The sequence below is a fragment of the Oncorhynchus keta genome, chromosome 13 (genome assembly GCF_023373465.1).
Source record: "Oncorhynchus keta strain PuntledgeMale-10-30-2019 chromosome 13, Oket_V2, whole genome shotgun sequence".
Lineage (NCBI taxonomy): Eukaryota > Metazoa > Chordata > Actinopteri > Salmoniformes > Salmonidae > Oncorhynchus > Oncorhynchus keta.
The window spans coordinates 4,562,630-4,577,508 of NC_068433.1; the positions used below are offsets into that span (position 1 = coordinate 4,562,630).

At 46.7% G+C, this 14,879-nt stretch overlaps 1 long non-coding RNA gene across 2 annotated transcripts; it reads left to right on the forward strand.

The window, feature by feature from the left end:
• Nucleotides 1–5,951: 5,951 nt before the first annotated feature.
• LOC127906650 (uncharacterized) lies at nucleotides 5,952–6,848 on the forward strand. Of its 2 annotated transcripts, none has more exons than XR_008062228.1 (3): nucleotides 5,952–6,204; nucleotides 6,310–6,525; nucleotides 6,562–6,848. It is a non-coding gene; the product is annotated as an uncharacterized LOC127906650 (long non-coding RNA). The 2 variants fall into 2 exon arrangements; XR_008062227.1 differs by having other exon boundaries at nucleotides 6,382–6,525.
• The last annotated feature ends 8,031 nt before the right edge of the window (nucleotides 6,849–14,879 follow it).

Below are 14,879 nucleotides of genomic sequence, written 5' to 3' on the forward strand. Positions count from 1 at the left end.
GGTGACTGTGTTACTCTGGTTGGACCTTGTATTATTTGAGTCAGGGGGGTGACTGTGTTACTCTGGTTGGACCTTGTATTATTTGAGTCAGGGGGTGACTGTGTTACTCTGGTTGGACCTTGTATTATTTGAGTCAGGGGGTGACTGTGTTACTCTGGTTGGACCTTGTATTATTTGAGTCAGGGGGGGTGACTGTGTTACTCTGGTTGGACCTTGTATTATTTGAGTCAGGGGGGTGACTGTGTTACTCTGGTTGGACCTTGTATTATTTGAGTCAGGGGGTGACTGTGTTACTCTGGTTGGACCTTGTATTATTTGAGTCAGGGGGGGTGACTGTGTTTACTCTGGTTGGACCTTGTATTATTTGAGTCAGGGGGGGGTGACTGTGTTACTCTGGTTGGACCTTGTATTATTTGAGTCAAGGGGGGGTGACTGTGTTGCTCTGGTTGGACCTTGTATTATTTGAGTCAGGGGGGGGTGACTGTGTTACTCTGGTTGGACCTTGTATTATTTGAGTCAGGGGGCGGTGACTGTGTTACTCTGGTTGGACCTTGTATTATTTGAGTCAGGGGGGTGACTGTGTTACTCTGGTTGGACCTTGTATTATTTGAGTCAGGGGGTGACTGTGTTACTCTGGTTGGACCTTGAATTATTTGAGTCGGGGGGGGTGACTGTGTTACTCTGGTTGGACCTTGTATTATTTGAGTCAGGGGGTGACTGTGTTACTCTGGTTGGACCTTGTATTATTTGAGTCGGGGTGACTGTGTTGCTCTGGTTGGACCTTGTATTATTTGAGTCAGGGGGGTGACTGTGTTGCTCTGGTTGGACCTTGTATTATTTGAGTCAGGGGGGGACTGTGTTACTCTGGTTGGACCTTGTATTATTTGAGTCAGGGGGGGTGACTGTGTTACTCTGGTTGGACCTTGTATTATTTGAGTCAGGGGGGTGACTGTGTTACTCTGGTTGGACCTTGTATTATTTGAGTCAGGGGGGGGACTGTGTTACTCTGGTTGGACCTTGTATTATTTGAGTCAGGGGGGGATGTGTTACTATGGTTGGACATGGTATTATTTGAGTCCGGGGGGTGACTGTGTTACTCTGGTTGGACCTTGTATTATTTGAGTCAGGGGGGTGACTGTGTTACTCTGGTTGGACCTTGTATTATTTGAGTCAGGGGGTGACTGTGTTACTCTGGTTGGACCTTGAATTATTTGAGTCAGGGGGGACTGTGTTACTCTGGTTGGACCTTGAATTATTTGAGTCGGGGGGTGACTGTGTTACTCTGGTTGGACCTTGTATTATTTGAGTCAGGGGGTGACTGTGTTACTCTGGTTGGACCTTGTATTATTTGAGTCGGGGGGGGGGTGACTGTGTTACTCTGGATTTGGACCTTGCATTATTTGAGGCAGGGGGGACTGTGTTACTCTGGTTGGACCTTGTATTATTTGAGTCGGGGGGTGACTGTGTTACTCTGGTTGGACCTTGTATTATTTGAGTCAGGGGGGTGACTGTGTTACTCTGGTTGGACCTTGTATTATTTGAGTCAGGGGGGTGACTGTGTTACTCTGGTTGTACCTTGTATTATTTGAGTCGGGGGGTGACTGTGTTACTCTGGTTGGACCTTGTATTATTTGAGTCGGGGGGGTGACTGTGTTACTCTGGTTGGACCTTGTATTATTTGAGTCAGGGGGTGACTGTGTTACTCTGGTTGGACCTTGTATTATTTGAGTCGGGGGGTGACTGTGTTACTCTGGTTGGACCTTGTATTATTTGAGTCAGGGGTGACTGTGTTACTCTGGTTGGACCTTGTATTATTTGAGTCGGGGGGTGACTGTGTTGCTCTGGTTGGACCTTGTATTATTTGAGTCAGGGGGTGACTGTGTTACTCTGGTTGGACCTTGAATTATTTGAGTCGGGGGGTGACTGTGCTACTCTGGTTGGACCTTGTATTATTTGAGTCAGGGGGGTGACTGTGTTACTCTGGTTGGACCTTGTATTATTTGAGTCAGGGGGTGACTGTGTTGCTCTGGTTGGACCTTGTATTATTTGAGTCAGGGGGGGTGACTGTGTTGCTCTGGTTGGACCTTGTATTATTTGAGTCAGGGGGGGGGGACTGTGTTACTCTGGTTGGACCTTGTATTATTTGAGTCAGGGGGTGACTGTGTTACTCTGGTTGGACCTTGTATTATTTGAGTCAGGGGGGGACTGTGTTACTCTGGTTGGACCTTGAATTATTTGAGTCAGGGGGGGACTGTGTTACTCTGGTTGGACCTTGTATTATTTGAGTCAGGGGGATGTGTTACTATGGTTGGACATGGTATTATTTGAGTCCGGGGGGGTGACTGTGTTACTCTGGTTGGACCTTGTATTATTTGAGTCAGGGGGGTGACTGTGTTACTCTGGTTGGACCTTGTATTATTTGAGTCAGGGGGGTGACTGTGTTACTCTGGTTGGACCTTGAATTATTTGAGTCAGGGGGGCCTGTGTTACTCTGGTTGGACCTTGAATTATTTGAGTCGGGGGGGGTGACTGTGTTACTCTGGTTGGACCTTGTATTATTTGAGTCGGGGGGTGACTGTGTTACTCTGGTTGGACCTTGAATTATTTGAGTCAGGGGGGGTGCCTGTGTTGCTCTGGTTGGACCTTGCATTATTTGAGTCAGGGGGGTGACTGTGTTACTCTGGTTGGACCTTGTATTATTTGAGTCGGGGGGTGACTGTTACTCTGGTTGGACCTTGTATTATTTGAGTCGGGGGGTGGGGGTGACTGTGTTACTCTGGTTGGACCTTGAATTATTTGAGTCGGGGGTGACTGTGTTACTCTGGTTGGACCTTGTATTATTTGAGTCGGGGGGTGACTGTGTTACTCTGGTTGGACCTTGAATTATTTGAGTCAGGGGGGTGACTGGGTTGCTCTGGTTGGACCTTGTATTATTTGAGTCAGGGGGTGACTGTGTTACTCTGGTTGAACCTTGTATTATTTGAGTCAGGGGGTGACTGTGTTACTCTGGTTGGACCTTGAATTATTTGAGTCAGGGGGGGACTGTGTTACTCTGGTTGGACCTTGTATTATTTGAGTCAGGGGGTGACTGTGTTACTCTGGTTGGACCTTGAATTATTTGAGTCGGGGGGTGACTGTGTTACTCTGGTTGGACCTTTGTATTATTTGAGGCAGGGGGGACTGTGTTACTCTGGTTGGACCTTGTATTATTTGAGTCGGGGGGTGACTGTGTTACTCTGGTTGGACCTTGTATTATTTGAGTCAGGGGGGTGACTGTGTTACTCTGGTTGGACCTTGTATTATTTGAGTCGGGGGGGTGACTGTGTTACTCTGGTTGGACCTTGTATTATTTGAGTCGGGGGGGGTGACTGTGTTACTCTGGTTGGACCTTGTATTATTTGAGTCGGGGGGTGACTGTGTTACTCTGGTTGGACCTTGTATTATTTGAGTCAGGGGGTGACTGTGTTACTCTGGTTGGACCTTGTATTATTTGAGTCGGGGGGGTGACTGTGTTACTCTGGTTGGGCCTTGTATTATTTGAGCCAGGTTGAAATAATCGGTTTGAGCGTTTTTTTTTGTTTGTTTTTTTTTCCCCTGCAAATGTTGTTTTCCCAGTTTTATATTGAAATCACCCATGAAGATGATCACGTTCTTTAAGCATAACATTTACATGGTCATAAAACGAGGTATCAGATGATGGTGGTTGATATAATCCAATAATAGTGAGATATGTGTGTGTGTATGTGTGTGTGTGTGTGTGTGTGTGTGTGTGTGTGTGTGTGTGGCACCCTCTGCTCTCTTCCCTGTCCCTCCTGAATATTGTAGTGGAAATGTCCTGTATTTACCAAATCACGAGAGAGCAAACCACCACCACAAGTCAGAGTTATATCATAAAGTCCGTATTTAATTATATGAGCTTCACCATAGCCCTGTGACTCTCAGATCAATTCAGTGTCTATAAATAAATTCTCTGAGAGTGCTTCCGAAACCATTCTATCATTTATAGCCAAGACACACCCATCTCAACTCACATGATGAATAACAGGTCTTAGGAACATTACACAGGAAGACTTGACTTGAGAGAGAGAGGAGTGTCCCATAGCCAGATTATCAGTTTGCTCTCCTAAAACGAGGTTCTACTTCTCGTTCTTGGTACAACATAGTACCAAGACTTTAGGATATATATATCAATTGTCATTTTAGACACTCCCATTCTGGACAAGCTCACGGAGACACAGTGACTGGCACACAGACATTGTGGAGCCAAGAGATAATTGGTTCCCCTCAATCATCTCTTCACATGGTTTAAAAGATATGTTTACATATGAAGACAAGCTTGACCCTCCTCTCTGGGTGGCCCAAGTAACTGAACCCTGACAGAGAACAGATAACTGCAACCGGCCAACACTATAGTACAACAAGATACATTCTAAATGAGAAGTAACTCACAAGCATATAATGAAAATAAAACATCTTATCTATGTTACCCAACTATTCTGATGAATCCCCAACAACATCCAGGGACTCTGCTCTCTCCCCTGTCCCTCCTGAATATCCAGGGACTCTGCTCTCTCCCCTGTCCCTCCTGAATATCCTGGGACTCTGCTCTCTCCCCTGTCCCTCCTGAATATCCAGGGACTCTGCTCTCTCCCCTGTCCCTCCTGAATATCCAGGGACTCTGCTCTCTCCCCTGTCCTCCTGAATATCCAGGGACTCTGCTCTCTCCCCTGTCCCTCCTGAATATCCAGGGACTCTGCTCTCTCCCTGTCCCTCCTGAATGTCCAGGGACTCTGCCTCCAGGGACTCTCCCCTGTCCCTCCTGAATATCCAGGGACTCTGCTCTCTCCCCTGTCCCTCCTGAATATCCGGGGACTCTGCTCTCCTCCCTGTTCCTCCTGAATATCCAGGGACTCTGCTCTCTCCCCTGTCCCTCCTGAATATCCAGGGACTCTGCTCTCTCCCCTGTCCCTCCTGAATATCCGGGGACTCTGCTCTCTCCCTGTTCCTCCTGAATATCCAGGGACTCTGCTCTCTCCCCTGTCCCTCCTGAATATCCAGGGACTCTGCTCTCTCCCCTGTCCCTCCTGAATATCCAGGGACTCTGCTCTCTCCCCTGTCCCTCCTGAATATCCAGGGACTCTCCTCTCTCCCCTGTCCCTCCTGAATATCCAGGGACTCTGCTCTCTCCCCTGTCCCTCCTGAATATCCAGGGACTCTGCTCTCTCCCCTGTCCCTCCTGAATATCCAGGGACTCTGCTCTCTCCCCTGTCCCTCCTGAATATCCAGGGACTCTCCTCTCTCCCCTGTCCCTCCTGAATATCCAGGGACTCTGCTCTCTCCCCTGTCCCTCCTGAATATCCAGGGACTCTCCTCTCTCCCCTGTCCCTCCTGAATATCCAGGGACTCTGGTCTCTCCCCTGTCCCTCCTGAATATTCAGGGACGTTAAAGGCAGACACAGGAGAAGAGTTAATCAGCCTCAGAGAAACAAGGACAGAAAATCAGGATTAGAGTCCATAAATGTTCTGCCTGTTCCCTATAATGCTATGAATATTCAGATGAGCTCATGAATATTCATCTAGGTTTTGGAACCAGGGTCCCAGAGCATGTTTAATGGTACAAGGTATTCTAATACCTGAGTTTCTGGCCCTGGGCCGCTGAGTACCCTGGGCCGTTTGGTACCCTGGGCCGCTGAGTGCCCTGGGTCGCTGAGTACACTGGGCCGCTGAGTACCCTGGGCCGCTGAGTACCCTGGGCCGCTGAGTACCCTGGGCCGCTTGGTACCCTGGGCCGCTTGGTACCCTGGGCCGCTGAGTACCCTGGGCCGCTTGGTACCCTGGGCCGCTTGGTACCCTGGGCCGCTTGGTACCCTGGGCCGCTGGGTACCCTGGGCCGCTGAGTACCCTGGGCCGCTGAGTACCCTGGGCCGCTGAGTACCCTGGGCCGCTGAGTACCCTGGGCCGCTGAGTACCCTGGGCCGCTTGGGTGTTTGGTTGATTCCGGATTGTACGAATGAAGGCCGCCTTCTTTTGTGTTCAGCTGAGAGTTGCTCTGCCTTTGAGGTCCCTAATTAACCTGAGAGTTGCTCTGCCTTTGAGGTCCCTAATTAACCTGAGAGTTGCTCTGCCTTTGAGGTCCCTAATTAACCTGAGAGTTGCTCTGCCTTTGAGGTCCCTAATTAACCTGAGAGTTGCTCTGCCTTTGAGGTCCCTAATTAACCTGAGAGTTGCTCTGCCTTGAGGTCCCTAATTAACCTGAGAGTTGCTCTGCCTTCGAGGTCCCTAATTAACCTGAGTTGCTCTGCCTTCGAGGTCCCTAATTAACCTGAGAGTTGCTCTGCCTTTGAGGTCCCTAATTAACCTGAGAGTTGCTCTGCCTTCGAGGTCCCTAATTAACCTGAGAGTTGCTCTGCCTTTGAGGTCCCTAATTAACCTGAGAGTTGCTCTGCCTTTGAGGTCCCTAATTAACCTGAGAGTTGCTCTGCCTTTGAGGTCCCTAATTAACCTGAGAGTTGCTCTGCCTTTGAGGTCCCTAATTAACCTGAGAGTTGCTCTGCCTTCGAGGTCCCTAATTAACCTGAGAGTTGCTCTGCCTTTGAGGTCCCTAATTAACCTGAGAGTTGCTCTGCCTTTGAGGTCCCTAATTAACCTGAGAGTTGCTCTGCCTTTGAGGTCCCTAATTAACCTGAGAGTTGCTCTGCCTTTGAGGTCCCTAATTAACCTGAGAGTTGCTCTGCCTTTGAGGTCCCTAATTAACCTGAGAGTTGCTCTGCCTTTGAGGTCCCTAATTAACCTGAGAGTTGCTCTGCCTTTGAGGTCCCTAATTAACCTGAGAGTTGCTCTGCCTTTGAGGTCCCTAATTAACCAGAGAGTTTTGTCACTGGTCTCAGTAGCCACTTTTTCCCAGCTTCATTTTTAAGCATTTTTTCCTTCTTCTTCTTCTTCTTCTAATGAGAGGTCACTGTTGTAGACTCTGGCTCACCAGTTGCCAACGCCAATGTTTCATTCACTTCATCTTTGTCCTTGGGAGCCGAGGACTTATCCTCTTGAATCTCAGTCTCACGTTCTGTCATTTCAGCTGAGATATGTGATACGTCTGCCCTACTCATGTGGACAGGATCGTTGTCCCGCACGTAGTGTGAAAACATTTCCTCAATGCACCTTATGCTGTCCAGTGTAGTAGGACTGTACTCTTATCATCTCCTGACACCCCCCTCTAGTGTGGGATGGTATCAGCTAGTCCTGTCAACGCGTTGCACCTTGTCCATCATAAAATACTTGGACCCCAGTGAGGGGCCCATCTTAACAGACCGTGTTATGAATGATGGGAAATAATGGGGGCTGCTGGGGAATGATGGGAAATGATGGGGCTGATGGGAAATGATGGGGGCTGATGGGAAATGATGGGGGCTGCTTCAACATAAACAAAAGGATCTCCAACGAAGCCAAGTTTGTAAGTTGACCTTTGTATCTTATCTTGCGCCTCGTCACCTTACATCCAGCTTCAGAAACTCAGTCATAACACTGTCATCTGCTGGTCGTATCATCTGCTGGTCGTATCATCTGCTGGTCGTATCATCTGCTGGTCGTATCATCTGCTGGTCGTATCATCTGCTGATCGTATCATCTGCTGGTCGTATCATCTGATCGTATCATCTGCTGGTCGTATCATCTGCTGGTCGTATCATCTGCTGGTCGTATCATCTGCTGATCGTATCATCTGCTGATCATATCATCTGCTGGTCGTATCATCTGATCATATCATCTGCTGGTCGTATCATCTGCTGGTCGTATCATCTGCTGGTCGTATCATCTGCTGGTCGTATCATCTGCTGGTCGTATCATCTGCTGATCGTATCATCTGATCGTATCATCTGCTGATCGTATCATCTGCTGGTCGTATCATCTGCTGATCGTATCATCTGATCGTATCATCTGATCGTATCATCTGCTGATCGTATCATCTGCTGATCGTATCATCTGCTGATCGTATCATCTGCTGATCGTATCATCTGCTGATCGTATCATCTGCTGATCGTATCATCTGCTGATCGTATCATCTGCTGATCGTATCATCTGCTGATCGTATCATCTGCTGGTCGTATCATCTGCTGGTCGTATCATCTGATCGTATCATCTGCTGGTCGTATCATCTGCTGGTCGTATCATCTGCTGGTCGTATCATCTGCTGATCGTATCATCTGCTGGTCGTATCATCTGCTGGTCGTATCATCTGCTGGTCGTATCATCTGCTGGTCGTTTCATCTGCTGGTCGTTTCATCTGCTGGTCGTATCATCTGCTGATCATATCATCTGCTGGTCGTATCATCTGCTGGTCGTATCATCTGCTGGTCGTATCATCTGCTGGTCGTATCATCTGCTGGTCGTATCATCTGCTGGTCGTATCATCTGCTGGTCGTATCATCTGCTGGTCGTATCATCTTCTGATCGTATCATCTGCTGGTCGTATCATCTGCTGGTCGTATCATCTGCTGGTCGTATCATCTGCTGGTCGTATCATCTGCTGGTCGTATCATCTGATCATATCATCTGCTGGTCGTATCATCTGCTGATCGTATCATCTGCTGGTCGTATCATCTGATCATATCATCTGCTGGTCGTATCATCTGCTGATCGTATCATCTGCTGGTCGTATCATCTGCTGGTCGTATCATCTGCTGGTCGTATCATCTGATCATATCATCTGCTGGTCGTATCATCTGATCGTATCATCTGCTGGTCGTATCATCTGCTGGTCGTATCATCTGCTGGTCGTATCATCTGCTGGTCGTATCATCTGATCATATCATCTGCTGGTCGTATCATCTGCTGGTCGTATCATCTGATCGTATCATCTGCTGATCGTATCATCTGCTGGTCGTATCATCTGCTGATCGTATCATCTGCTGGTCGTATCATCTGCTGGTCGTATCATCTGCTGGTCGTATCATCTGCTGGTCGTATCATCTGCTGGTCGTATCATCTGCTGATCGTATCATCTGCTGGTCGTATCATCTGCTGGTCGTATCATCTGCTGGTCGTATCATCTGCTGATCGTATCATCTGCTGGTCGTATCATCTGCTGGTCGTATCATCTGCTGGTCGTATCATCTGCTGGTCGTATCATCTGCTGATCGTATCATCTGCTGGTCGTATCATCTGCTGGTCGTATCATCTGATTGTATCATCTGCTGATTCCGGTAGTTCTTTAACTGTAACTTGAATGTAGTTCTGGTCAGCCATGCGGCTCAGGGTACCGACTTCAAACCGAACAGATGATTCTCTTTGAAAACAACATGTTATTCCTCCGATCAGAATCTTTGCCCTCACTTCTTTACTGAGAAGATATACACACGCCAGAGTTCATGTACTCCTGTACTAACCTCAAGTGGTTTGGGTTAGTTTCCTGTCGAGCTCCTCCTCTTTAATGGGGTTGGCTATGGCCTCATCCTTTTGTCAGGATTTCTCTCTCCGTGATAAAAAGAGGTAAAACAGTTTCCTTTGGGGATTTTCCACCCACAACCTTGCTCCAGTTCTCATTTTCCTTGACATCATTTTTTTTTTTTTTTTTTTGCATCACTGGAAATAGCCACAACTACAGCAGCCATTTTAATTGTAGTGTTAAAAGTATATCAACAAAACTATGGCATTATCACAACCATGAAACTCTGTAACTGTTTTAAAGTCACCATTGGCCTCATGGTGAAAATCCCTGAGCGGTTTCCTTCCTCTCCGTTAACTGAGTTCGCAAGGACGCCTGTATCTTTGTAGTGACTGGGTGACACCATGTGACACCATGTGGCGGCAGGGTAGCCTAGTGGTTAGAGCGTTGGACTAGTAACCGGAAGGTTGCAAGTTCAAATCCCCGAGCTGACAAGGTACAAATCTGTCGTTCTGCCCCTGAACGAGGCAGTAAACCCACTGTTCCTAGGCCGTCAGTGAAAATAAGAATTTGTTCTTAACTGACTTGCCTGGTTAAATAAAGGTTAAATAAAGGTTAAATAAAGGTTACATTAAATACACACTTTAATAACCATGATCAAACGGATATTCAGCTTTCTGCTTTTGATTTCCCTGTTGTTTTTTGTGTGTGGTTGAATCAGTGCTTAAAATGCACTAATGTCTGAACTTCTGAGAGAGATTGAAGTTCACTCAACTTTCTAGAGCAGCGGTCATCAACGATCTACTGTTCGATCTCCACGGCGATAAATTCTTGTGCTCCTTTTTTTTTTTTTAAATGATAGGTGCATCTGATTCGGCTGCTCTGTTCTGAGTATCATTTTAAACCGTCCCCTCGCCCATACCCGGGCGCGAACCAGGGACCCTCTGCACACATTGACAACAGTCATCCACGAAGCACCGTTGTTACCCATCGCTCCACAAGAGCCGCGGCCCTTGCAGAGCAAGGGGAATTACTACTTCAAGGTCTCAGAGCGAGTGACGTAACCGATTGAAACGCTATTTAGCGCACACCGCTAACTAAGCTAGCCGTTTCACATCCGTTTACATGAGCAGCACCTCAGAACTGTTGCCATCGTGAATCATTTCACGTGTCCGTAGCTACAAACTCTGCCTTCCCTGCAGACCCAGAGAGAAAATCAAGTGCCCTATGAGCTTAACACGGGCCAATTGGGTGTCTCAGATGACCGGGGTCTGCAGTAAAGTAGCAGGCATAAAAGGAAGTGAGATTTTCAAAACGTTTAAAACCACGACTAGACTGTCAACGAATACAGCAAAAGAGTTGCTGTTTCTAGCTGCCGACTTGAGTTCATGTTTAAGGTCTCACTTGTCAACACTTTGTATTCAACACTCTTACCAGCCATTAAATGAGCCTCTTCCTACTTCCACTCAGCGCTACAACAAGCACTGCAGCAGTAGTGAACGAGTGGGAATCTACGGGCTTGAGTTGTTGTTGTTTATTAAGCGCTTGGGTCTTTTTTCATATCGAGGAATATTTCACTTACTCTGGTCATAGGAAAAAAACAACATGAATTTGTGCACGGGGCAGAATTAATGCAATGAGACTCGAGTTTCGCCATCAGCTGGAAGACCGTGTCCATTTTCGGTCGGAGTCAGTGGAGGAAAGGGAGAGCGGAGGGATGCTGGGAGGCGGACCCTCATTCTGCTGCTCTCAGCCCTCCACCAGAGAATGTGAGCGAGGAGTGGAGTGGAGCGTGCTCTGTTTCACTGGAGCACAGAGCTGTACAGATTCCCAAAGGCTGGAGCACCCCCCCCACCCCTCCAATTTCAGTCACTTCACCAGCTCAGAGCATGCCCGGACCAGCATGCATCTGTGGTCTACTTGCACAGAGTCGATGTGGAGGCTATATACAGGGGGTACTGGTACAGAGTCAATGTGGAGGCTATATACAGGGGGGTACCGTTACAGAGTCAATGTGGAGGCTATATACAGGGGGTACTGGTACAGAGTCAATGTGGAGGCTATATACAGGGGGTACCGGTACAGAGTCAATGTGGAGGCTATATACAGGGGGTACCGGTACAGAGTCAATGTGGAGGCTATATACAGGGGGGTACCGGTACAGAGTCAATGTGGAGGCTATATACAGGGGGGTACCGGTACAGAGTCAATGTGGAGGCTATATACAGGGGGGTACCGGTACAGAGTCAATGTGCGGGGGCACCAGTTAGTTGAGGTAGTATGTACATGTAGGTGGAGTTATTAAAGTGACAATTTATAGATGACAATAGAGACTAGAGGTGGTGTAAAGGGGTGGGGGGTGGGTTGGAGGGCGGCAGGGGGTGCACTGCAAATAGTCTGGGTAGCCATTTGACTAGATGTTCAGAAGTCTTATGACTTGGGGGTAGAAGCTGTTTAGAAGCCTATTGGACCTAGACTTGCCGCTCCAGGTACCGCTTACCATGCTGTAGCAGAGAGAACAGTCTGACTAGGGTGGCTGGAGTCTTTGACAATTTTTTAGGTTCTTCCTCTGACACCGCCTGGTATAGAGGTCCTGCCTGGATGGCAGGAAGCTTGGCCCTAGTGATGTACTGGGCCGTTCTCACTACCCTCTGTAGTGCCTTGCAGTTGCCAAACCAGGCATTGATTCAACCAGTTCAACCATGCTCTCGGTGGTGCAGCTGTAGAACCTTTTGCAGATCTGAGGACCCATGCTAAATGAAAGCAGCATGATGCTAACAGAAAGGAACCAGCTGGGTAACTAGCTAAGTGTGTCGTTGTAGCAAAGTATTTATAAACAACAAATCTGATCTCTTAAACGTTTCATACATTTTTGTTTTTGGGGTGTTGGTTAAATGGTAGGTCCCGGTAGTCACAACAATAGATGGGTGTTGGTTAAATGTTAGGTCCCGGTAGTCACAACAATAGATGGGGTGTTGGTTAAATTGTGATTTTAATGAATGGAGAGAATTTAGAGCTCAGTTTTTCTCTCTCCTGTGAGTGCAGAGCGGTTGTAAAGGTCATGGAAGACCCTCTCTGCTGTGAGCGGGATTTTCAACTGCTAAACTCTGGTCATATGGTCTGCTCTCCGCTGAGAATGACCATCACATGGACGCACCATCAGCCCAGTAAAATAAAAAAGCAAAATTATTTGAATGTATGCTCACTCAGCTGTGCCTCACAGTAATACAACAACGGATCTATTACCGGTGTGATCATACAGCCCACCTCCAAATATTGAAATACTATTACAATGCATTGGCAGGGCAAAGCCATTATGAGGTGATAATGTATTGGGCCTATAGCTTTACTGCACACACCTCTTTGCTACAGTACTGTTTTTAATTGGTTAATATTGCTGAGCCTTAAGTTTTTAAGTCATGTTCAAAAATAATCTGAGCGGTACATCTGCTTGCATTTTGACCCAGAAATTGAACATTGACTCTGAACACTGTTCTAGAGGTTTCCTGTTGACACGATCATTTCTTTACAGTGGCAATTGTAACGAATCAGCGCAACATTAGCCACTTTCAATGCAACATAGCGAAACGAAGCAATCTATGCAAGAGATTTTGTTGTAGGCAGAATGCTTCAGAATAGGATTCTATTGCATTGACACCACTCTACCATAGTCCTCGCAGACCGGTGCAGCATACCCAATCAGAGTTGCATTAGGCCTATATGTAAATAGACCATTGCCATATATGGTTCTGTGTCATTTACTCTGAACTGGACTGTGTTTACAGCATGAGCTGCATGAGCATGAGATTAAAGTGAGATTAAAGTGAGAGCTGCACATTTTGTTCATATCCTTGGCTAGTTAGTGAGTTATTATCCCAGTTATAGATCATTTATTCATATCCTTGGCTAGTTAGTGAGTTATTAGCCCAGTTATAGATCATGTGTAGTCAGCAATAGAGGAGTGATTGCTTCCTACAAGAGCACAAAATGTACATTTCTAGACATCTAGTGAGTAATGGTAAAGAGCTTTTTTCCCTCTGAAAAGGGACAGTGTTGTATTTTTTGAGACCGGCTTGAATAAGCTCAGTAGCCAATAGGCAGAGGGGTAGAATAATGTGTCTCCTTTCGCTGTAATAATGGTATGGGAATAATAATGCGTTTTATTTTGTTAAAGTGGTTTCTTGCATCTAACAACACGACAACATGTTCAGTCACGTCCTTGTCTGAAGGACGAGTGGATAAACAGGTTAAAGGTCAAAGCCCTGTTTATTTTCAAAAGTCTGATGGAATGTTGGCCCACACTGAACCTCACACATCGGCTGCTACTGTAGGCTGAATGACAGCACGGCTATTTCCATGTTAAAATATTATGGGATGCGTTTTCCCATTGTTTTTGATGGTAGGCCACTCTGATAGGTCTAGATTATGATCAAATAGCCTCAGTAGCCAACTTGTCCACAGTAAAACTGTAACTTAAAGCAGGTACAGCCTCAGTGTTCACAGTAAAACTGTAACTTAAAGCAGGTACAGCCTCAGTGTTCACAGTAAAACTGTAATTAAAGCAGGTACAGCCTCAGTGTTCACAGTAAAGCAGGTACAGCCTCAGTGTCCAGTTCTCAGTGTCCACAGTAAAACTGTAACTTAAAGCAGGTACAGCCTCAGTGTTCACAGTAAAGCAGGACAGCCTCAGTGTCCACAGTAAAGCAGGTACACCCTCAGTGTTCACAGTAAAACCTCATAACTTAAAGCAGGTACAGCCTCAGTGTCCACAGTAAAACTGTAACAAGCAGGTAACCCTCAGTGTCCACAGTAAAGCAGGTACAGCCTCAGTGTTCACAGTGAAAAGCAGGTACCAGCCTCAGTGTTCACAGTAAAACTGTAACTTAAAGCAGGTACAGCCTCAGTGTCCACAGTAAAACTGTAACTTAAAGTGGGTACAGCCTCAGTGTTCACAGTAAAACTAACTTAAAGCAGGTACAGCCTCAGTATTCACAGTAAAACTGTAACTTAAAGCAGGTACAGCCTCAGTGTCCACAGTAAAACTGTAACTTAAAGTGGGTACAGCCTCAGTGTTCACAGTAAAACTAACTAAAGCAGGTACAGCCTCAGTGTCCACAGTAAAACTGTAACTTAGTGGGTACAGCCTCAGTGTTCACAGTAAAACTGTAACTTAAAGCAGGTACAGCCTCAGTATTCACAGTAAAACTAAAGCAGGTACAGCCTCAGTGTTCACAGTAAAGCAGGTACAGCCCAGTGTTCACAGTAAAACTGTACTTAAAGCACTCAGTATTACAGTAAAACTGTAACTTAAAGCAGGTACAGCCTAGTGTTCACAGTAAAACTGTAACTTAGCGGGTACAGCCTCAGTGTTCACATAAAGCAGGTACAGCCTCAGTGTTCACAGTAAAGCAGGTACAGCCTCAGTGTTCACAGTAAAGCAGGTACAGCTTCAGTGTTCATAAAGCAGGTACAGCCTCAGTGTTCACAGTAAAGCAGGTAC